The 23913-nt window shown below is 44.6% G+C and overlaps 1 protein-coding gene across 1 annotated transcript in view; it reads left to right on the forward strand.

The window, feature by feature from the left end:
* Positions 1–498: 498 nt before the first annotated feature.
* The window catches only part of MFSD13A (major facilitator superfamily domain containing 13A), a 62423-nt gene continuing 39008 nt past the window's right edge, over positions 499–23913 (forward strand). The window contains exon 1 of the mRNA XM_040437860.1: positions 499–628. The gene's annotated coding sequence lies outside the window, so the exon portion shown is untranslated. The remainder of the gene's footprint in view (positions 629–23913) is intronic.

The following is a 23913-nucleotide window of genomic DNA, read 5'->3' on the forward strand; positions in this document are numbered from 1 at the left end:
TGTCGGACCCCCGCCGATCAAATATTGATGGCCTATCCTGAGGATAGGTCATCAATATAAGGGCTCAACAGTTGATCGGCAGGGGTGCCAGGTGTCGGACCCCCGCCGATCAGATATCGAAGACCTATCCTGAATATAGGTCATCAATTTAAATCGCAGCACAACCCTTTTAAGCTGCATAGAAATGAATGTATCATCAGCTCCCTGGTAAAATGATCTCGCAGGGTGTTGGCGTGTACCACGCTTTTCTTCTTGACTTTTGCATTCACCATCAAACAAATGAGCGTATTTCTCTGTATACATTGGTCACCGCTGGGCACACAACAGATCATGGACTTAGACAAATGCAGTCAACATCCTTTAGAGAACAGGATGCCACGAGTTCTCCGTCTGTTTACTAGTCGGGTGCAATGTCAATACAAGGTGTAATCTGAAAGAAATCATACGATTATTATTTAGGTATTTAACGCCATCTCCACCTCTTCTATGACATGTGAATGTAGCCACATACACAAGAAGGTGAAATGAAAGGCATGGATACATCACACAAGACACTAGATGAACCTGCCTGCTGATTCTTCAGACAACTATAAGAAGGTTCTCCACAAGAGTCATCTACTGAATTCAGGTATGAGACCTGTCTGGCACCAGTAGAGATCAGCGCAGCTGGGGACAGGTGACGATTCATCTATTTCTTCCATGACCTGGATTTTCCCTATGACTATACATAGATCAGGGGTGCACCTAGCCTTTCTCCTGCCTGAGGCAAAGATTGAAAAAGCGCACCCCCCATACCAAATTCTCAACCTAACCCCTTTCCTCCTAACATTACAATATCACTACAGAACATACAGGGTAATACAGCACCCCATACCTCTTACATCCAGTGACGTCTCCTTTGATGTAGATGTTCTCTTTCCTCATCTTCTCCTTTCAGACTTTCAGACCAGACCACCATTTTTCAGCCATTTCTCGTCTCTGCAGTTTGACCAAACAAATCTTAGTTTACTACTTTTCCATCATCTTCCCATCTTCTGGACAAATCATCCTACAACCCCCAATACTGTGCCGCTGTGCTCCCCAATACTATACTGCAGAAACAGATAAACCCCCTGATAATAGTAGTACCATGCAGATACTGCCCTTCAATAATTATTGGCACACAGTGCCTTAAAATAACTGCCCCTGACAATAGTGTAAACATAACGTCCCCCAAAAATTATTGTGGTAAGCTGATACTGTGTCAAGGTGCCCCCACAGTAATAGTGCTCCCAAAAGTCCCACCAATAGGAATACTTCTCTGCTAGAGCACACCTGGTAGTAATAGTATAAAAAAGTTTTGTGTATTAGATGACGTGCTGATATTAGCTGCAGTCCCTTTGTAGAAGTAGGTCCCCACTTTTCTCAGTCCAAAACGTATAAAAAGGGGTTAGGATCCGCGCTGCAATAAAGGAAAGCTTAGGGGTAACACAAAAATCACTGGCTCTTTCTATGCTGCTTCTTCCAATCTCCTCCTTATCCTTCGCAGCTTCTTAGGCCTCTTTCAGACGGGCGTTGCGGGAAAAGGTGCGGGTGCGTTGCGGGAACATGCAGGATTTTTCCGCGCGAGTGCAAAACCTTGTAATGCGTTTTGCACTCGCGTGAGAAAAATCGCGCATGTTTGGTACCCAAACCCGAACTTCTTCACAGAAGTTCGGGCTTGGGATCGGTGTTCTGTTGATTGTATTATTTTCCCTTATAACATGGTTATAAGGGAAAGTAATAGCATTCTGAATACAGAATGCATAGTAAAATAGCGCTGGAGGGGTTAAAAAAAAAATTCTAATAATTTAACTCACCTTAATCCACTTGCTCGCAGAGCCGGCATCTCTTCTGTCTTCATCTTAGCTGTGTGCAGGAAAAGGACCTGTGGTGACGTCACTCCGGTCATCACATGGTCCGTCACATGATCTTTTACCATGGTGATGGAACATGTGATGACCGGAGTGACGTCACCACAGGTCCTTTTCCTGCACACAGCTAAGATGAAGACAGAAGAGAAGCCGGGCTGTGCGAGCAAGTGGATTAAGGTGAGTTAAACTTTTTTCTTTTTTTTTTTTAACCCCTCCAGCCCTATTTTACTATGCATTCTGTATTCAGAATGCTATTATTTTCCCTTATAACCATGTTATAAGGGAAAATAATAATGATCGGTTCTCCATCCCGATCGTCTCCTAGCAACCGTGCATGAAAATCGCACCGCATCCGCACTTGCTTGCGCATGCTTGCGATTTTCACGCAGCACCATTCACTTCTATGGGGCCTGCATTGCGTGGAAAACGCACAATAAGTGATGCGTGAAAATCACAGCTCATGTGCACAGCCCCATAGAAATGAATGGGTCCAGATTTAGTGCGGGTGCAATGCGTTCACCTCCCGCATTGCACCCGCGCGGAATACTCACCTGTGTGAACTCAGCCTTAGGCCTCTTTCAGACGGGCGTTGCGGGAAAATGTGCGGGTGCGTTACGGGAACACCCGCGATTTTTCCGCGCGAGTGCAAAACCTTGTAATGCGTTTTGCACTCGTGTGAGAAAAATCGCGCATGTTTGGTACCCAAACCCGAACTTCTTCACAGAAGTTCGGGCTTAGGATCGGTGTTCTGTAGATTGTATTATTTCCCCTTATAACATAGTTATAAGGGAAAATAATAGCATTCTGAATACAGAATGCATAGTAAAATAGCGCTGGAAGGGTTAAATTTTTTTTTTTTTAAATTTAACTCACCTTAGTCCACTTGATCGCACTGCCCGGCATCTCCTTCTGTCTCCTTTGCTGAACCGGAGGGACGTCACCACAGGTCCTTTACCTGTAATGAATGCTCACCACAGGTCCTGTTCAGCAAAGGAGACAGAAGGAGATGCCAGCATCGCGATCAAGTGGACTAAGGTGAGTTAAATTTATTTTATTTTTTTTAACCCCTCCAGCGCTATTTTACTATGCATTCTGTATTCAGAATGCTATTATTTTCCCTTATAACCATGTTATAAAGGAAAATAATAATGATCGGGTCTTCATCCCAATCATCTCCTAGCAACCGTGCGTGAAAATCGCACCGCATCCATACTTGATTGCAGATGCTTGCGATTTTCACTCAGCCCCATTCACTTCTATGGGGCCTGCGTTGCGTGATAAACGCACAATATAGAGCTTGCTGCGATTTTCACGCAATGCATAAGTGATGCGTGAAAATCACCGCTCATGTGCACAGCCCCATAGAAGTGAATGGGTCAGGATTCAGTGCGGGTGCAATGCGTTCACCTCACGCATTGCACCCGCGCGGAAATCTCGCCCGTGTGAACTCAGCCTTAGAAATTTAGAAGCAAATCTTAAAATTTTTAAGAACATTTCCAAACCCCAATTTTTTCAGGACCAGTTCAGTTATTAAATCACTTTCTGGGGCTTACATATTAGAAACCACCTATAAATCACCCCATTTTAGAAATTACACCCCTCAAGCTATTCAAAACTGATTTTACAAACTTTGTTAACCCTTTAGGTTCCCCACAAGAATTCAATGAAAATGGGAATGAAATTTCAAAATTTCACTTTTTTTTAGCAGATATAAAATTTGTATCTATTTTTTTCTGCAACACATCAAGGGTTAACAGCCAAACAAAACTCAAAATATATTACCCTGATGTTGGAGTTTACAGAAACACCCCATGTGTGCTCAAAAACCGATGTATGGGCGCACAGCAGGCTTCAGAGTGGAAGGAGCACCATATGGCTTTTGGAGAGCGGATTTAGCTGGAATGGTAATTGGGAGCTATGTCACATATGAAGACACCCTATGGTAGCCCTACAGTGAAAACCCGCCAAAAAGTGACCCCATTACGGAAACTACACCCCTCAAGGAATATTTCAAGGTGTTTAGTGAGCACTTTGACCCATCAGGCGTTTCACAGAATTAGGAAACGCTTGGCTGTGAAAATGAAAAATTAGAATTTTCTTCCCAAAAAGTTGCTTTACACCCACATTTTTTACTTTCACAAGGGGGAACAGGACAAAATGCACCCTATATTTTGTTCCCCATTTCCTCCCAAATACGCCAACACCCCATATGTGCTCAAAAAATGATGTATGGGCACACAGCAGGCTTCAGAGTGGAAGGAGCACCATATAGTGTTAGGAGAGAGGATTTAGCTGGAATGGTAATTAGGAGCTATGTCGCATGTGAAGACACCCTGAGGTGGCCCTACAGTGGAAACTCCCAAAAAGTTACCCCATTCTGGAAACTAAAAGGAATATTTCAAGGTGTGTAGTGAGCACTTTGACCCATCAGGCGTTTAACAAAATTAGGAAACGCTTGGCTGTGAAAAATATAAATATATTTTTTTTCCCCAGAAAAAGTTCCTTTACATTCACATTTTTCACTTTCACAAGGGGTAACAGGACAAAATGCACCCCACATTTTGTATCCCATTTCCCCCCTGAATTCACCAACATCCCATATGTGCTCAAAAAATGATATATGGGCGCACAGCAGGGCTCTAGAGTCAAACAGCTAAATATGGATTTTGCTGACCTGAATTGGCACACATGTATTTTAAGTGCCATGTCGCATTAAATAAATACCTGAGGTCCCCGGAAATGAAAAACCCCAACAAGTGACTCCATTTCAGAAATAGTAGTGGTAGAAAGAGTACTTTTCAGCAAACAGGTGTCTCACAGAAGACAGAAACACTTGTAAAAGCGTTTCAAAGCACACATTTGTGAAAAAAAAAAAAAATAATTACTAGCAGACCCCAATTTTTCCCCACAAGGGGTTAAAGGAGAAAATGCACCCCAGTATATGTTCCCCATTTTCTCCCCATTCAGGAAACACCCCATATGTGTTTGTAGCCTGCTGCATGGACACACAGCAGGCAAACTGCAAAATATGAATTTAGCTGACAGGCCTGAATTAGCAGACATGGATTTTAGGTGCCATGTCGCATTAAATAAATTCCTGAGGTCCCCAGAAATGAAAAACCCCAAGAAGCGACCCCATTTCGGAAAGAGCACCCCCGTACGAACATTTTAGGTGGTGGAAAGGGTACTTTTCAGCAAACAGGTGTCTCACAGAAGATAGAAATACTTGTGAAAGCATTTCAAAGCACACATTTGTAAAAATGAAAAATTACTAGCAGATCCCAATTTTTCACTTTCACAAGGGGTTAAAGGTGAAAATGCACCCCAGTACATGTTCCCCATTTTGCGAACACCCCATACAGGGCCGGCCTTTGGGGTGTGCGAGCTGTGCGGCCGCACAGGGTGCCATGGCAACAGGGGCGCCCGGCGGCCGACACAGCTCGCAGCCGGTCTCTTACAGCAGGCCGGCCCGAGATTGTGTGAGGCGAGCCTGGCGACCTGAGCCGCTGCAGCTGCCAGGTCAGGTTCCGGAGCGTGGAGGAGGAGCTTAGGGGCGCAGACACAGCGTCCAAGTGCTGCGGCTTCACAGAGAGCCGCGGAAGGATCCGCTCAATGTGTGAGGGCGGCGGCCGGTGCTCTGCAGACAGGGAGGGAGCAGAAGACCTAAACAGTGAGTACCTGTTCCTATCTTTTTTTTTTTTTTTTACCAAATATCTTTCATTAAATGGGGGCAGGGTATAATTAAGGGGGGCAGGGGACTAGATAAGGGTGACAGACACTGGGTATGATTAAGGGGGCAGGGGACTGGATAAGGGTGACACTGGGTATGATTAAAGGGCAGGGGACTGGCTTTGGTTGACACTGGGTATGATTAAGGGGGGCAGGGGACTGGGTAAAGGTGACAGGGTATGATTAAGGGGGGCAGGAGACTGGCTATGGGTGACACTGGGTATGATTAAGGTCCTTAATCATACCCAGTGTCACCCATAGCCAGTCTCCTGCCCCCCTTAATCATACCCTCTCACCTTTGCCCAGTCCCCTGCCCCCCTTAATCATACTCTGTCACCTTTACCCAGTCCCCTGCCCTTCTTAATCATACCCAGTGTCACCCTTACCCAGTCCCCTGCTCCCTCAATTAGACCCTGCCCCCCTTAATCATACCCAGTGTCACCCATAGCCAGTCCCCTGCCCCCCTTAATCATACCCTGTCACCTTTACCCAGTCCCCTGCCCCCCTTAATAATACCCAGTGTCTGACACCCTTAATTTAAGGGGGGCAGGGTCTAATTGAGGGGGCAGGGGACTGGGTAAGGGTGACACTGGGTATGATTAAGAAGTGCAGGGGACTGGCTTCGGTTGACACTGGGTATGATTAAGGGGGGCAGGAGACTGGCTATGGGTGACACTGGGTATGATTGTACTTGCTTGCACTTGCACCTAAATTATCTGTAATAAAAAAAAAAAAGTTTGTTACAAAGATTGTTTTCCTCTTTGTGTATGTTTAGGTGAACCGGGTGGGGCGCCACAAAATTAGCTCACACAGGGCGCCTGAACACCTAAGGCCAGCCCTGACCCCATATGTGCTCGTAGCCTGTTCTACGGGCGCACAGCAGGGCTCTAGAGGCTAAATACAAATTATGGCTTTTGCAGGCCTGAATAAACAGATATGGAATTTAGCTGCCATGTCGCATTAAATAAATTCTGAGGTCCCCAGAAATAAAAAAACCCAAGAAGTGACCCCATTTCGGAAAGAGCACCCCCGTACGAACATTTTAAGGGGTGGAAAGGGCACTTTTGACCTAACAGTTGTTTCACAAAAAAGAATATGTAATGGTTGTTGGAAAGTGGATATGAAAGCGAGGTGGACTAAATCAGAGATATAAAGTGGAAATATTACAGGGAGCATAAAGGATGAAATTAAATACATGTGTAGTAGATTCTGAAACACTCCTGCATGCACAGGCCAGGTTTTTTAGGGCAGGTTTCACAGTGGTAAATGGTGTCTTTCCTTATCACCTTTTTGGAACACACCCTGCATTTTTTTGGGTCCTTCCCTTCCTTGCTGTTTGGGGGACTTGACCTGGAAAATGTTGCCCTGGTACAACACGGGCACCGTAACTTCCTGAAGTACTGGGACCCTTCCCGGAGTGGGTTTGAAAAATTAGGGCCTTGATTACCACCTCTTGGAACTAAAGGAAAGTTCCTCTGTGGCCTGCAGAATCAAATAGCATGTACACATTGCCATCTGTACAATGTGTACGGCCAGCTATTTGTACCACACTTTTGCCTTTCATGTGGCACTGTAGGGCTTCAGAAGTTGATCTGAAAGATCCACCCCTCCCATGTGCCTGTTGTAGTCCAGTATACAAACTGGTTTGGGGACAGTGGTAGAGGTACCAGGTACAGAGGCAGGGGAGCTGGCGTTAGTGTGAATGGTGATCAGTACAAGGACCTCCCTCTTGTACTTAACCACCAGCATGTTCTCATGGAGGAGAGCCCTACTTTCACCCATTCTCAGTGGTTGCCCTACCAGGGATCTAGGAAGGCCTCTCTGATATTTGCGCACTGTGCCGCAAGCCACAGTACCTCTGGCAGTTAGGGACCTGAATAGGGGTATGCTGATATAATCGTTATCCACATAGAGGTGGTAACCTTTATCCAGCAGTGGGTGCAGTAAGTCCCACACAATCTTCCCACTAACTCCTAGGATAGGGGGGCATTCTGGGGGTTCTATTTGGGAATCTCTCCCTTTATAAACGCGGAACTTGTGGGTGTACCCGGAGCTACTCTCACAAAGTTTGTATAACTTTATGCCATACCTTGCCCGTTTGCTAGGCAGGTACTGGCGGAATCTAATCCTCTCTTTGAAAAGTAATAGGGACTCATCCACCCAGACATTTTTATCGGGCTTGTACACCTCACCAAACTTTGTGCTGAAGTGATCAATGACAGGCCTAACTTTGAACAGACGGTCAAATGTTGGGTCAATTTGGGGTGGGCACTGTGCATTGTCATTGTAGTGTAGGAATTTCCAAATCGAATCAAATCGATTCCAGGTCATGGTCTGACTGTAAATTGGAGTCTGGTAAAAAAATGTTCGAACTCCAATATTGCCTAATGGTTGCTTTTTTTTATAACGCCCATATGCAGCACGAGTCCCCAAAATGTCATAATTTCTGCTGCACTTACAGGGGTCCAACCTAGGGGTCTAGCGTATGGCGAAGTAGGGTTCTGATCAATAATTTGTTGGGCGCATAAATTGGTTTGGGCCACTAATAAATTTACAAAATCTTCAGAGAAGAAGATTTTGAAAAAATCTAGCTCAGTGAAGCCTGCACAATCTATCAGAATTCCTGAGTTGCTCACAAACTTTTGGTGTTGATAATCGTCAGGGGGTGCGGTCCATGTGTGCTCACTCTGTGGGGCTGCCTCCTCTGCTATCCTGGGGCACCTTCTAGAGGGTCCCTCATCAGCGGATGATGATGATGAGGGGGTAGAGGAATAGGGGAAAGTGACATCCTCTTCTCCCTCACTGGCAGACTCAGTATGGGAAGCAAGGATGGCGTATGCCTCTTCAGCTAAGTACACTGGACGGGCCATTTTTATTTTATTGGGGTGTGATGTGTGAAATGAGTAAACCTTTATTTAGTGTGATAGGTGTATATGTAGTGTTTTCACACGTGAAGGGGCTTGTAATAAATTTGAAATTAAATTTAGAAGAAAAGTTGCAAATAAAAAAGTATTTTCTGCAACAAAAAAAAACTTGAATCAGTCGGCCCATTCTCCTCTGACCTCTAGCATCCACAAGGCATTTTTGCCCACAGGACTGCCGCATACTGGATGTTTTTCCCTTTTCACACCATTCTTTGTAAACCCTAGAAATGGTTGTGCGTGAAAATCCCAGTAACTGAGCAGATTGTGAAATACTCAGACCGGCCCGTCTGGCACCAACAACCATGCCACGCTCAAAATTGCTTAAATCACCTTTCTTTCCCATTCTGACATTCAGTTTGGAGTTCAGGAGATTGTCTTGACCAGGACCACCCCCCTAAATGCTTTGAAGCAACTGCCATGTGATTGGTTGACTAGATAATTGCATTAATGAGAAATAGAACAGGTGTTCCTAATAATTCTTTAGGTGAGTGTATATATAACTTACTATCATTAACTGCAGCTCTTTTTTCACACAAAAAAAAAAGTAAACTGTAGTATAAAAATTCACTACAGTGAACACTGGCTAAAAATTAAACTTACGGTATATCTACACTGCTCAAAAAAATAAAGGGAACACAAAAATAACACATCCTAGATCTGAATTTATCAAATATTCTTCTGAAATACTTTGTTCTTTACATAGTTGAATGTGCTGACAACAAAATCACACAAAAAAAAAATGGAAATCAAATTTTTCAACCTATGGAGGTCTGGATTTGGAGTCACACTCAAAATTAAAGTGGAAAAACACACTACAAGCTGATCCAACTTTGATGTAATGTCCTTAAAACAAGTCAAAATGAGGCTCAGTAGTGTGTGTGGCCTCCACGTGCCTGTATGACCTCCCTACAACGCCTGTGCATGCTCCTGATGAGGTGGCGGACGGTCTCGTGAGGGATCTCCTCCCAGACCTGGACTAAAGCATCTGCCAACTCCTGGACAGTCTGTGGTGCAACGTGACGTTGGTGGATAGAGCGAGACATGATGTCCCAGATGTGCTCAATTGGATTCAGGTCTGGGGAACGGGCGGGGCAGTCCATAGCATCAATGCCTTCGTCTTGCAGGAACTGCTGACACACTCCAGCCACATGAGGTCTAGCATTGTCTTGCATTAGGAGGAACCCAGGGCCAACCGCACAAGCATATGGTCTCACAAGGGGTCTGAGGATCTCATCTCGGTACCTAATGGCAGTCAGGCTACCTCTGGCGAGCACATGGAGGGCTGTGCGGCCCTCTAAAGAAATGCCACCCCACACCATTACTGACCCAATGACAAACCGGTCATGCTGGAGGATGTTGCAGGCAGCAGAACGTTCTCCACGGCGTCTCCAGACTCTGTCACGTCTGTCACATGTGCTCAGTGTGAACCTGCTTTCATCTGTGAACAGCACAGGGCGCCAGTGGCGAATTTGTCAATCTTGGTGTTCTCTGGCAAATGCCAAACGTCCTGCACGGTGTTGGGCTGTAAGCACAACCCCCACCTGTGGACGTCAGGCCCTCATATCACCCTCATGGAGTCTGTTTCTGACCATTTGAGCATACACATGCACATTTGTGGCCTGCTGGAGGTCATTTTTCAGGGCTCTGGCAGTGCTCCTCCTGTTCCTCCTTGCACAAAGGCGGAGGTAGCGGTCCTGCTGCTGGGTTGTTGCCCTCCTACGGCCTCCTCCACGTCTCCTGATGTACTGGCCTGTCTCCTGGTAGCGCCTCCATGCTCTGGACACTACGCTGACAGACACAGCAAACCTTCTTGCCACAGCTCGCATTGATGTGCCATCCTGGATAAGCTGCACTACCTGAGCCACTTGTGTGGGTTGTAGACTCCGTCTCATGCTACCACTAGAGTGAAAGCACCGCCAGCATTCAAAAGTGACCAAAACATCAGCCAGGAAGCATAGGAACTGAGAAGTGGTCTGTGGTCACCACCTGCAGAACCACTCCTTTATTGGGGGTGTCTTGCTAATTGCCTATAATTTCCACGTGTTGTCTAACCCATTTGCACAACAGCATGTGAAATTGATTGTCACTCAGTGTTGCTTCCTAAGTGGACAGTTTTATTTCACAGAAGTGTGATTGACTTGGAGTTACATTGTGTTGTTTAAGTGTTCCCTTTATTTTTTTGAGCAGTGTATATACACTCACCTAAAGAATTATTAGGAACACCTGAGTATTTCACAATCCACTTAGTTACTGGAATTTTCATGCACAACCATTTCTAGGGTTTACAAAGAATGGTGTGAAAAGGGAACAACATCCAGTATGCGGCAGTCCTGTGGGCAAAAATGCCTTGTGGATGCTAGAGGTCAGAGGAGAATGGGCCGACTGATTCAAGCTGATAGAAGAGCAACGTTGACTGAAATAACCACTCGTTACAACCGAGGTATGCAGCAAAGCATTTGTGAAGCCACAACACGCACAACCTTGAGGCGGATGGGCTACAACAGCAGAAGACCCCACCGGGTACCACTCATCTCCACTACAAATAGGAAAAAGAGGCTACAATTTGCACGAGCTCACCAAAATTGGACTGTTGAAGACTAGAAAAATGTTGCCTGGTCTGATGAGTCTCGATTTCTGTTGAGACATTCAAATGGTAGAGTCTGAATTTGGCGTAAACAGAATGAGAACATGTATCCATCCTCTGATGGCTACTTCCAGCAGGATAATGCACCATGTCACAAAGCTCGAATCATTTCAAATTGGTTTCTTGAACATGACAATGAGTTCACTGTACTAAAATGGCCCCCACAGTCACCAGATCTCAACCCAATAGAGCATCTTTGGGATGTGGTGGAACGGGAGCTTCGTGCCCTGGATGTGCATCCCTCAAATCTCCATCAACTGCAAGATGCTATCCTATCAATATGGGCCAACATTTCTAAAGAATGCTATCAGCACCTTGTTGAATCAATGCCACGTAGAATTAAGGCAGTTCTGAAGGCAAAAGGGGGTCCAACACCGTATTAGTATGGTGTTCCTAATAATTCTTTAGGTGAGTGTATAAATAGAAATATAGAACTATATATATATATTTATATAAAGCCCTAACTACTTTTTTAACCATAAAATATGAAAAATTTGCTAAAAAATCAACACAAATAATCCCCAGGTGCTGATCAGGCAGGTACGCACTGAACAGCACTTAGCAGTCACAGCTCGCACGCAGAAAAAGTGGTGCAAAGCTGGAAAATTGTAAAAAATAAAATAAAAAGACCAAAAAAAAGAAGCATGTACTAAATAGCGTCTGTAAAAAAAGGAAGGGGGGGGGGGGAGAAACAGGGACGGAGTGTGGTTTAGAGATCTGGAACAGCTTCAAATGAAGAAAATAATCTGTGCAGCTTTTTCTTTCCAGCAGGAAAGGGGTTAAATCGCAGTGGTGTGTACCACAAGTCCCAGCAAGCTGCAAGCAGCACAGAAAGGCACAGAACCTCTCTGCATGCAGTCACCAGCTAGAATGGCTACATGCAGGGAAGTTCTGCCTCTTCCTGTGCAGCTATAGCGTTGCCATTGGCTGGAGAGTTGTTCCAGCAAATAGCAGCGCTGGCAGGGAACCCAAAACACAGGTGTCCCCTGCCTCACCTCGGAGGTGACCGGTGCTGACTTGTTCAGCACCTGCCACCTCCCCCTCCCTTCTCTCGACCCTCCCCGATGCCTCTGACAGCTTTCTGCGCTACGATGTGCCGGTCTCATTGATTGGCCAATTGCAGCGCTTGGAGCTGCAGGGGTGTGGTGCAGTACCAAGCAGGCATGGTGCCGCGACTCCCCCCCAATTGTTCCCCAGAGCCCCGCGGACCTTGCGCCGTACATGTACGGCACTGGGTGTTAAGGGGTTAAAGATACAAGGCAAGTCTTGAAGATATTAAAAGAACAACAATCCTTTACTGGTGATATGTTCCTAGTGACCGTAGACGAGACGTCCCTGTATATTATTATACCGAAAGAAGTAGGCCTGACATAGATAGAGATGAGGAACTTAAAAAGAACCAAAAAAGAGCTTCATCTTGGATTGCATTGATTTTTGCTTAGATCATAATTATTTTTGTTGCAGGGATTGTTTTTACTTGCAGACCCATGATACGGTGATGGGTGCGAAACTCGCACCCAGTTTCGCCAATTTATTCATGGCACATTGGGAGCATATATATATTGACCCCTTACTAAGTAGAGAGAAGGATGATGGCAGTCTTATTCTGTTTACATAATATAACGTGGTCTCAAAAAGCAGGAAATGCTCAACCCCATATGCAGTTGTGCATTTATAACTGAGGGAGCAAATCCTGCACATGTGGTCCGTTGCTAATGGCGATCCCCATCAAGAAATGCATACAATGGAGGATGCCCTCAGCGTACCGCAAGTGCCACATAGACATCCTACATCAGATAACAAAATGTGTGGATGTAATTGACTATATCAAATAAAAATTTATAAGAATAGGTGCACTACTGTGGTGGGTGCAATCAACAAAATCTGACTAAACCCTCACACTGATGTTAAAATGAAACTTAAGCCAATATATCATTATATGAAGGACATACCAGAGCCCACGCACCACGTCAAGGTATCTCAGGTGGCACGGGACCTAACACTAACCTACCTGTGCCAAATGGGCAGTACCAGGGGCCAGTAGGGCAAATTACAGAAGCGTAAGGTCCGACTCACAGCAAACAGCTCCCAGTTGCCTCCAGTGTGAAGCCACACATGCAATGGGAGGAGGGAGGAGGCTGTGAGTCCCACCCAAGGCTGACTGATATGACGCAGGCCTCACAGGTGCACCGAATGCTGCCTATAGATGAAAATCAGGCACATTCAAATTTGGAGTTTATACACCTCCAGACATACATATACAAATTACATAATATAACGTGGTCTCAAAAAGCAGGAAATGCTCAACCCCATATGCAGTTGTGCATTAATAACCGGGGGAGCAAATCATGCACATGTCCGTTGCTAATGGCGATCCCCAGCAAGAAATGCGTACAATGGAGGATGCCCTTAGCGGACCACAAGTGCCACATAGACATCCTACACCAGATCCAATGTGTGGATGAAATTGACTATATCGCGCACCATGTCAAGGTATCTCAGGTGGCACGGGACCTAGGTAGGTAGGTTAGCGTTAGGTCCCGTGCCACCTGAGATACCTTGACGTAGTGCGCAGGCTCCGGTATGTCCTTCATATAAGGATATATTGGCTAAAGACTCATGTAAACAATGTGAGGGTTTAGTCAGATTTTGTTGATTGCATCCACCACAGTAGTGCACCTATTCTTCTAAGGCTAAATGCACACGATCGGGATTGCGTGCGGAAAATCCGCACCCTAGGTCATGTACATTGTATTGTATGAGAATTTGAAATTCTCAAATGCACACAATGCAGATTTTTTTCCGCGTGGATTTTGACTTGCTGTGCAGATTTTAAAATCTGCAGCATGTCAATTTATTTAATTTTTCCTGACAAGATTTTCTTCATTCACTTAGTAAAATCCGCATGTGGAAAATCTGCACCGAATCCGCACGCAAATCAGCATGCAAATCCGCACCAATTGATGCGGATTGACCGCACGGATTTGCTTATTTGATACAGTCTTATTCTGTGAAAAAGATAAATAGATGATTGTCCATGTATCTGAAAAGGGGAGGAAGCGGCTCTGAGAGAATATTAAATTTACGGAAAACATTAGTAGAAAAACAGTTAACTTCCTCGATTTAGAAATAATAGTGGAGGATCGGCGTTAATCCATACGAGGACCTTTTTCAAACCCACAGATCGCAATGGTTATATCGATGTCAGCAGCTGCCATCATAAACCCTGGAGGCCAATTTCAGAGAATAAAAAAAAATTGTTCCAAAATAAGAGATTATGATGAACAGAGTGGAAAAATCCTACAAAGGTTTAAAGAAAAAGGTTATTAAGAGGAGGAACTAATTAGTAGCAAAGAAAAGGTAAGACAAGGAAACGAAGGGAAGAAAGAAAAACCGACAGTGGTAAATATAGGCAGTGGCGTAACTAACAGGGAAACAGGAGAAGCGGCTGCTTCGGGGCCCTGGATGACAAGGGGCCCGGCAGCGTGTCAGTCCGTTTATTTAAAGACTAGGACCTTTCATGGTTCTGGACTTTGTTAACTAAGTAGCAGGACATGTAGAGCAGCGCCCAGGGATCTCCCTGCACTTACTATTATATCTGGACACCGCTCTGTTCCCCCGCTGTGGCCCCCGTTACCGTCTCCCGCGCTGTATGATAATTACTACTATCAGAGCAGGGAGGAGGAGACTGCCCTTTTTCTTAATGGGCTGTATCGCTGTCCAATCGCAGCGCAGAGCGTCACAGCCACGGAGAAGGTGAGGTTTTTTTTTCCCCCTGGCTGTGACGCTCTGCGCTGCGATTGAACAGCGCTACAGCCCATTAAGAAAAAGGGCAGTCTCCTCCTCCCTGCTCTGATAGTAGTAATTATCATACAGCGCGGGAGACAGTAACGGAGGCCACAGCGGGGGAACGGAGCGGTGTCCAGATATAATAGTAAGTGCAGGGAGATCCCTCTACATGTCCTGCTACTTAATTAGTTAACAAAGTCCGGACCCATGAAAGGTCCTCTTTAATACAGTTTTTCAGGCCAGGCCATTTCACATACAGTGCGGAGCTGGCGACATTGGGGGCCCGGCCTGTCCATCATCATCCTTCCATGTCTGTGCCTGCTGCCTGTGTGCCCCCCTTGGCTGCGACCCCCCCTCGGCCTTTGTCTGCGCCCCTGTCTGTGCCTCTCTGGCCCTTGTCTCTGCCCCCTTGGCCCCTGTGCGTGCCACCCTGGCCCTTTCTGTCACCCCCCCTGGCCCCTGTCTGCACCTCCCTGGCCCCTGGCCCTTATCTGTGCCCCCTTCCTGACCCTTGTCTGCGCCCCTGGCCCTTATCTGTGCCCCCCCCCCCCCCCGGCTCTTATCTGCGCCCCTGTGTGCGCCTTCCTGGCCCTTGTCTGTGCCCTCTTGGCCCCTGTGTGCCCCACCCTGGCCCTTTCTGTGCCCCCCGGCCCCTCTCTGCACCTCCTTGGCCCTTATCTGTGCCCCGTCCCTTGTCTGCGCCCCTGGCCCTTATCTGCGCACCCCTGGACCTGGCCTGTGCCCCCCCCTCCGGCCTCTGTCTGCACCTCCCTGGCTCCTGTCTGCACCCCTGGGCCCTTATCTGTACCCCCTCCCTGACCCTTGTCTGCGGTGTTGGAGGAGGGCAGCAGCAGACTACTAAGAGAATCTCCTTAAAGGCTTTGTCTGTTTTTTTTTTTTCTATTCATGACCTATCCAGATTGGTGGGGGGAGGAGGCGACTCCTGACACCCCCACCGATCAGCTGTTTGAAGAGAAGGCAGCACTCATACAAGCGCTGCCTTCTCCTTATTGTTAACCTGCTTACCGACTTCAGTGAAGAGCAGTGTAATTGCAACTATGGCATCCCCATTCACTTCTATGGGACATTACCCTACTACTCACTTGGACAGGAAGGAGCTGTCCCATTGAAGTGAATGCAGTTGCGAGGGCAAGCAGACAAACAATGAGGAGAAGGCAGTGCTTGTATGAGCTACCAAGGTCCTGGCAAAAAATGGAAATGACACAAAGTGCATTACATGCCTGTATGTCCGAATGGTGGTTCCACGGGCAAGCATAGGAAATTTCGGCAGGAGCCAAAAATAAAGGAGGGCACGCCCTAGGGCAGAATCAGTGTTTTGCGTTTTTTTTTTAACCGATTTTAAGTCGGCTTCGGTACTGACTGGTATCTTGGTTCTGAAGCCGACTTCAGATACCTGTTTAAAATCTGTTTTAACCCAATAAGGACTTAGGGCGTACCGGTATGCCCTATTTCCCAAGTCCTTAAGGACTCAGGGCGTACCGGTACGTCCTAAGTTTAAATCGCGATTGCGGCACCGCGGGGGTTAAGCCTGCGGTTTGCGGCTTTTACCTGCGGTTGAGGCGAGTGTCGGCAGTGCCATCGGGTCCCCATGCGGCTGCAGGGGGGGACCCGATGGCATGGAAGGCAGCGCGATGTCTAAGGAAGGCATCGCGCTGCCTTCCGGTGACGAGCCTGTGAGATCCAGCCCCCTGGATCTCACAGGCAGGAAGATGTATGAGTAATACACACAGTATTACTCATACAGCCAATGCATTCCAATACAGAAGTATTGGAATGCATTGTAAAGGATTAGACCCCCCAAAGTTCAAGTCCCAAAGTGGGACAAAAAATAAAGTGAAAAAAAAAGTTGAAAAAATTAAGTTTCCCCCCCCAAAAAATTTAAGTTTCAAGTGAAAATAAACAAAAACGTAATTTTTCCCAAATAAAGTTAAAAAAATTGGTAAAAAATAGGGGGGAAAAAAGTATACATATTAGGTATCGCCGCGTCCGTATCGACCGGCTATATAAACATATCACATGACCTAACCCCTCAGATGAACACCGTAAAAAATAAAAAATAAAAACTGTGCTAAATAAACAATTTTTTTGTCACCTTACATCACAAAAAGTACAACATCAAGCGATCAAAAAGGCGTTTGCCCACCAAAATAGTACCAATCTAACCGTCACCTTATCCAGCAAAAAATGAGCCCCTACCTGAGACAATCGCCCAAAAAATAAAAAAAATATGGCTCAGAATATGGAGACACTAAAACATCATTTTTTTTGTTTGAAAAAAGCTGTTATAGTGTAAAACTTACATAAATAAAAAAAAGTATACATATTTGGTATCGCCGCGTTCGTATTGACCGGCTCTATAAAAATATCACATGACCTAACCCCTCAGATGAACACCGTAAAAAAAACAAAAAAAAAAACTGTGCCAAATAAACCATTTTTTGTCACCTTACATCACAAAAAGTGTAATAGCAAGCAATCAAAAAGTCACACGCACCCCAAAATAGTGCCAATAAAACCGTCATCTCATCCCGCAAAAATCATACCCTACCCAAGGTAATCGCCCAAAAACTGAAAAAATTATGGCTCTCAGACTATGGAAACACTAAAACATGATTTTTTTTGCTTCAAAAATGAAATCATTGTGTAAAACTTACATAAATTAAAAAAAAGTATACATATTAGGTATCGCCGCGTCCGTATCGACCAGCTCTATAAAAATATCACATGATCTAACCCCTCAGATGAATGTTGTAAATAACAAAAAATAAAAACGATGCCAAAACAGCTATTTCTTGTTATCTTGCCTCACAAAAAGTGTAATATAGAGCAACCAAAAATCATATGTACCCTAAACTAGTACCAACAAAACTGCCACCCTATCCCGTAGTTTCTAAAATGGGGTCACTTTTTTGGAGTTTCTACTCTAGGGGTGCATCAGGGGGGCTTCAAATGGGACATGGTGTCAAAAAAACCAGTCCAGCAAAATCTGCCTTCCAAAAACCGTATGGCATTCCTTTCCTTCTGCGCCCTGCCGTTTGCCGGTACAGCGGTTTACGACCACATATGGGGTGTTTCTGTAAACTACAGAATCAGAGCCATAAATATTGAGTTTTGTTTGGCTGTTAACCCTTGCTTTGTTACTGGGAAAAATGGATTCAAATTGAAAATTTGGCAAAAAATTGAAATTCTGAAATTTCATCTTCATTTGCCAATAACTCTTGTGGAACACCTAAAGGGTTAACTACGTTTGTAAAATCTGTTTTGAATACGTTGAGGGGTGTAGTATCTTAGATGGGGTCACTTTTATGGAGTTTCTACTCTAGGGTTGCATCAGGGGGGCTTAAAATGGGACATGGTGTCAAAAAAAACTGTCCAACAAAACCTGCCTTCCAAAAACCGTATGGCATTCCTTTCCTTCTGCGCCCTGCCGTGTGCCCATACAGCGGTTTACGACCACATATGGGGTGTTTCTGTAAACTACAGAATCAGGGCCATAAATATTGAGTTTGGTTTGGCTGTTAACCCTTGCTTTGTAACTGGAAAAAAATAAAATGGAAAATCTGCCAAAAATGTGAAATTTTGAAATTGTATCTCTATTTTTCATTAATTCTTGTGGAACACCTAAAGGGTTAACAACGTTTGTAAAATCAGTTTTGAATACCTTGAGGGGTGTAGTTTCTAGAATGGGGTAATTTTTGGGTGGTTTCTATTATGTAAGCCTCGCAAAGTGACTTCAGACCTGAACTGGTCCCTAAAAATTGGGTTTTTGAAAATTTCTGAAAAATTTCAAGATTTGCTTCTAAGCCTTGTAACATCCCTAAAAAATAAAATATCATTCCCAAAATGATCCAAACATGAAGTAAACATATGGGGAATGTAAAGTAATAGCTTTTTTTGGAGGTATTACTATGTATTATAGAAGTAGAGAAATTGAAACTTGGAAATTTGCAATTTTTTACAAATTTTTGGTAAATTTGCAATTTTTTTATAAATAAAAATGATTTTTTTTTACTTCATTTTACCAGTGTCATGAAGTACAATATGTGACGAAAAAACAATCTCAGAATGGCCTGGATAAGTCAAAGCGTTTTAAAGTTATTAGCACAAAGTGACACTGGTCAGATTAGCAAAAAATGGCCAAGTCCTTAAAGGGAGTCTGTCATCAGCATTTCACTTTTTTAACCCTTCCCAGAAGATGGGTCGTGGCTGGGTCTTCCAACATGACAACGACCCGAAGCACACAGCCAGGATAACCAAGGAGTGGCTCCGTAAGAAGCATATCAAGGTTCTGGAGTGGCCTAGCCAGTCTCCAGACCTAAATCTAATAGAACATATTTGGAGGGAGCTGAAACTCCGTATTGCTCAGTGACAGCCCCGAAACCTGACAGATCTAGAGGAGATCTGTGGGAGGAGTGGGCCAAAATCCCTGTTGCAGTGTGTGCAAACCTGGTCAAGAACTATAGGAAACGTTTGACCTCTGTAAACAAAGACTTCTGTACCAAATATTAACACTGATTTTCTCAGGTGTTCAAATACTTATGTTCTGCAGTGAAAGACAAATACATTCTTTAAAAATCATACAATGTGATTTCCTGAATATTTTTTTTTTATTCTGTCTCAGAGTGGGAATGCACCTACATTATGAATTTCAGACCCCTCGATGATTTCTAAGTGGGAGAACTTGTAAAATTGCAGGGAGTTCAAATACTTCTGTTCCTCACTGTATATATATATATATATATATATATATATATATATTATATAGGAAAAGGATGGCGTGGCAGCCTGGTCTGGTCTAGATCGTGACTAGCCAAAAGAGTGGGGTTTACACAGGAGGAGGGAGTTGCAAAGCGCGCGCAGGGGGGGGGGGGGGGGGATACAAAAATTTGCTGTGGGGCCCAGTCACTTCTAGCTACGCCCCTGAATATAGGTTTGCCTTCTCTACGCAATACTCCATAATGTGTCCTCAGATCAAAGAGGTAATTAAGAAAAACTGGGGAATCTTGAGAAATTACCCAGTTTTAGGCCATTCTATTCCAGAGAGACCTCAGTTTATATTTAAATGAGTCCCAACAATTAGAGATAAGATCATACATAGCTGCCTGCAGAAAGGAGAACCACAACCCATAAGTGGCATGTTCACATGGTGCGGCTTCTGCGTTGGATGTAAAAATAGACCGAAAGGAGAAAGTGAAATGAACAGAAATACGGTTGCAACGGCAAACAATTAGGAATTAAGAGTAAAAGGTCACCTATCATGTGAAAGTATAGGCGTTATATACGTGTTGGAGTGTTCCTGTAAACTTCAATACGTAGTAAGAACACTCGGGAAACTGAAGATAAGAATCAGTAAACACATAAGAAACATCAGAAAGGGGCTGGAGACCCATCGTGTTTCGGCACATTTTAAGAAAGTTCATAATAAGAATCCAGAGGATCTTAAGTTTATGGGGTTAGAGATAGTAGGGAATAAATGGAGAGGGGTAGACCCTGTCAAATATATAAATAAAAAGGAAGCAGAATGGATTTATAATATGAACACATTACAACCTAATGGGTTAAATATAGTGTGGAATATAAAATCTGTTTGCATGTACTGAGGTAGTTCCTAATTGAAAGAAAAAGAAGGGCTTTATAGTTTGGTTGGCATTATGGTATATAGTACTCACAATACCAGGAGATAGCATTATGATAGTTATGGATGTTAAAATAGTAAGGTCACATCTATGGAAAAGGAGGGGGGATTGGATCTGTAAGGGAAGGACAGGAGGGTAGTACGCATAGAGGGAAGTAGGAGAAAATAACTGTACTAGTTATCAGTATAAGGCCTCATGTACACGACCGTCATTTTGCAGTCCGCAAATTGCGCAATTTGCGGAACGGCACGGACAGCCATTGATATAACTGCCTATTCTTGTCCGCAAAACGGACAAGAATAGGACAGGTTATATTTTTTTTGCGGACCACGGAACGGAACAACGGAGTGTTGTCCGAATCTTTTGTTGCCCCATTGAAGTAAATGGGTCCGCATCCAAGCCGCAAAAATGACAGCTCGGATGCGGACCAAAACAACGGTCGTGTGCATGAGCCCTTAGACTGAGGATACAGGCTCTTTACTCATTGTGTAGCTGCGTCCTGTGGGAAGAAGACATGGATCGTGGTGAGAACACGTGGAGTCTCTGTGTAGAGAATGGTGCGTGATGCGGGACCTTGCCGCAATGCCGCATTGATGAGTGTTAATTTTTCTTACAGGATAATAATGAGTAAATGGTATAAGGGCATTTTTAGCAATGAGACAAAGAGTGAGAGGATGTGAAGTGGTGATAAATACCGCCCATACCCGAAAGTGAAACTAAAACGCCCCAGATGAAGCAGGAGTGAAACCACGGTCGGACTTTATCATATGTTTCATGTGATGTTCAAGATTACGATTTTGTAAGTATAATAAAGAAGCGTGAACTAATTTACATGCGGGTCTGTGCTATGTTGATACTCTCTATGAAGGCGTGAGAAGCATTCCCACTACTGCTCATTGGTTCAGACTAAGAAGCTGCGAAGGATAAGGAGGAGATTGGAAGAAGCAGCATAGAAAGAACCAGTGATTTTTGTGTTACCCCTAAGCTTTCCTTTATTGCAGTGCAGTCCCTAACCCCTTTTTATACGTTATGGTAGTAATAGTGCTCCTACAGTGCCCCCAACATGTCCCCACTGTGCCTATACTACAGGGTGGGCCATTTATATGGATACACCTTAATAAAATGGGAATGGTTGGTGATATTAACTTCCTGTTTGTGGCACATTAGTATATGTGAGGGGGGAAACTTTTCAAGATGGGTGGTGACCATGGCGGCCATTTTGAATCCAACTTTTGTTTTTTCAATAGGAAGAGGGTCATGTGACACATCAAACTTATTGGGAATTTCACACGAAAAACAATGGTGTGCTTGGTTTTAACGTAACTTTATTCTTTCATGAGTTATTTAGAAGTTTCTGACCACTTATAAAATGTGTTCAATGTGCTGCCCATTGTGTTGGATTGTCAATGCAACCCTCTTCTCCCACTCTTCACGCACTGATAGCAACACCGCAGGAGAAATGCTAGCACAGGCTTCCAGTATCCGTAGTTTCAGGTGCTGCACATCTCGTATCTTCACAGCATAGACAATTGCCTTCAGATGACCCCAAAGATAAAAGTCTAAGGGGGTCAGATCGGGAGACCTTGGGGGCCATTCAACTGGCCCACGACGACCAATCCACTTTCCAGGAAACTGTTCATCTAGAAATGCTCGGACCTGACACCCATAATGTGGTGGTGCACCATCTTGCTGGAAAAACTCAGGGAACGTGCCAGCTTCAGTGCATAAAGAGGGAAACACATCATCATGTAGCAATTTTGCATATCCAGTGGCCTTGAGGTTTCCATTGATGAAGAATGGCCCCACTATCTTTGTACCCCATATACCACACCATACCATCAATTTTTTTGTTCCAACAGTCTTGGAGGGATCTATCCAATGTGGGTTAGTGTCAGACCAATAGCGGTGGTTTTGTTTGTTAACTTCACCATTCACATAAAAGTTTGCCTCATCACTGAACAAAATCTTCTGCGTAAACTGAGGGTCCTGTTCCAATTTTTGTTTTGCCCATTCTGCAAATTCAGTGCGCCAATCTGGGTCATCCTCGTTGAGATGCTGCAGTAGCTGGAGTTTGTAAGGGTGCCATTTGTGAGTAGCTAATATCCGCCGAAGGGATGTTCGACTAATGCCACTCTCCAGTGACATGCGGCGAGTGCTACGCTGTGGGCTCTTGCTGAATGAAGCTAGGACAGCCACTGATGTTTCTTCATTAGAGACAGATTTCATGCGTCCACATTTTGGCAAATCCAACACTGAACCAGTTTCACGAAACTTAGCAAGCAGTTTGCTAACTGTAGCATGGGAGATGGGTGGTCTCGTACGGTGTCTTGCATTGAAATCTGCTGCAATGACCCGGTTACAGCGTTCACCAGACATCAGCACAATTTCTATCCACTCCTCACGTGTTAACCTCGGCAACATGTCAATGGCTGTAAACAAAGAGAAACTTGTAAATAACTCAGGAAAGAATAAAGTTACGTTAAAACCAAGCACACCATTGTTTTTCGTGTGAAATTCCCAATAAGTTTGATGTGTCACATGACCCTCTTCCTATTGAAAAAACAAAAGTTGGATTCAAAATGGCCGACTTCAAAATGGCCGCCATGGTCTCCACCCATCTTAAAAAGTTTTCCCCCTCACATATACTAATGTGCCACAAACAGGAAGTTAATATCACCAACCATTCCCATTTTATTAAGGTGTATCCATATAAATGGCCTACCCTGTAGTATTCATGTTCCCCATAGACCCCCAGTAGTAATAAAGCCCACCATAATGCCCCCCAGTAGTAATAATTATCCTTATAATGTGACAGTATAAAAAATGCCCCCTTATAATGTGTGCCAGCGCAAAAAAATAACCTTTTAATGCCCCCAGTTGAGCTAATGTTCCCATAGTGCCCCCATAATGTGCCAGTATAAAATGCCCCCATAGTGCTACTCTCCCCCCTTCCTCCCAGTGCCCATAATGTACCAGTATAAAATGCCCCATATATAGTGATGCCCTCAGTGTCCCCCATAATTTGCAAGTATAAAATACCCCTTCTTAGTGCCCCCCATAGATGACCTCATAGTACTCCATTCCCCCTTCCCCATAGTACCCACCATAATGTGTCCCAATATAAAATGCCCCTATACAGAGCCCCCCATATAAAATACCCCTGCTTTGTGGCCTCAGTAGATGCCCCCATAGTGGTCCTCTCCCCCCTTCCCCCAAATAAAATACCCCTTCTTTGTGGCCTCAGTAGATGCCCCTATAGTGCCCCCCAATAATGTGCC

The sequence above is a fragment of the Bufo bufo genome, chromosome 6 (assembly GCF_905171765.1).
Source record: "Bufo bufo chromosome 6, aBufBuf1.1, whole genome shotgun sequence".
NCBI classification, from domain to species: Eukaryota; Metazoa; Chordata; class Amphibia; order Anura; family Bufonidae; genus Bufo; species Bufo bufo.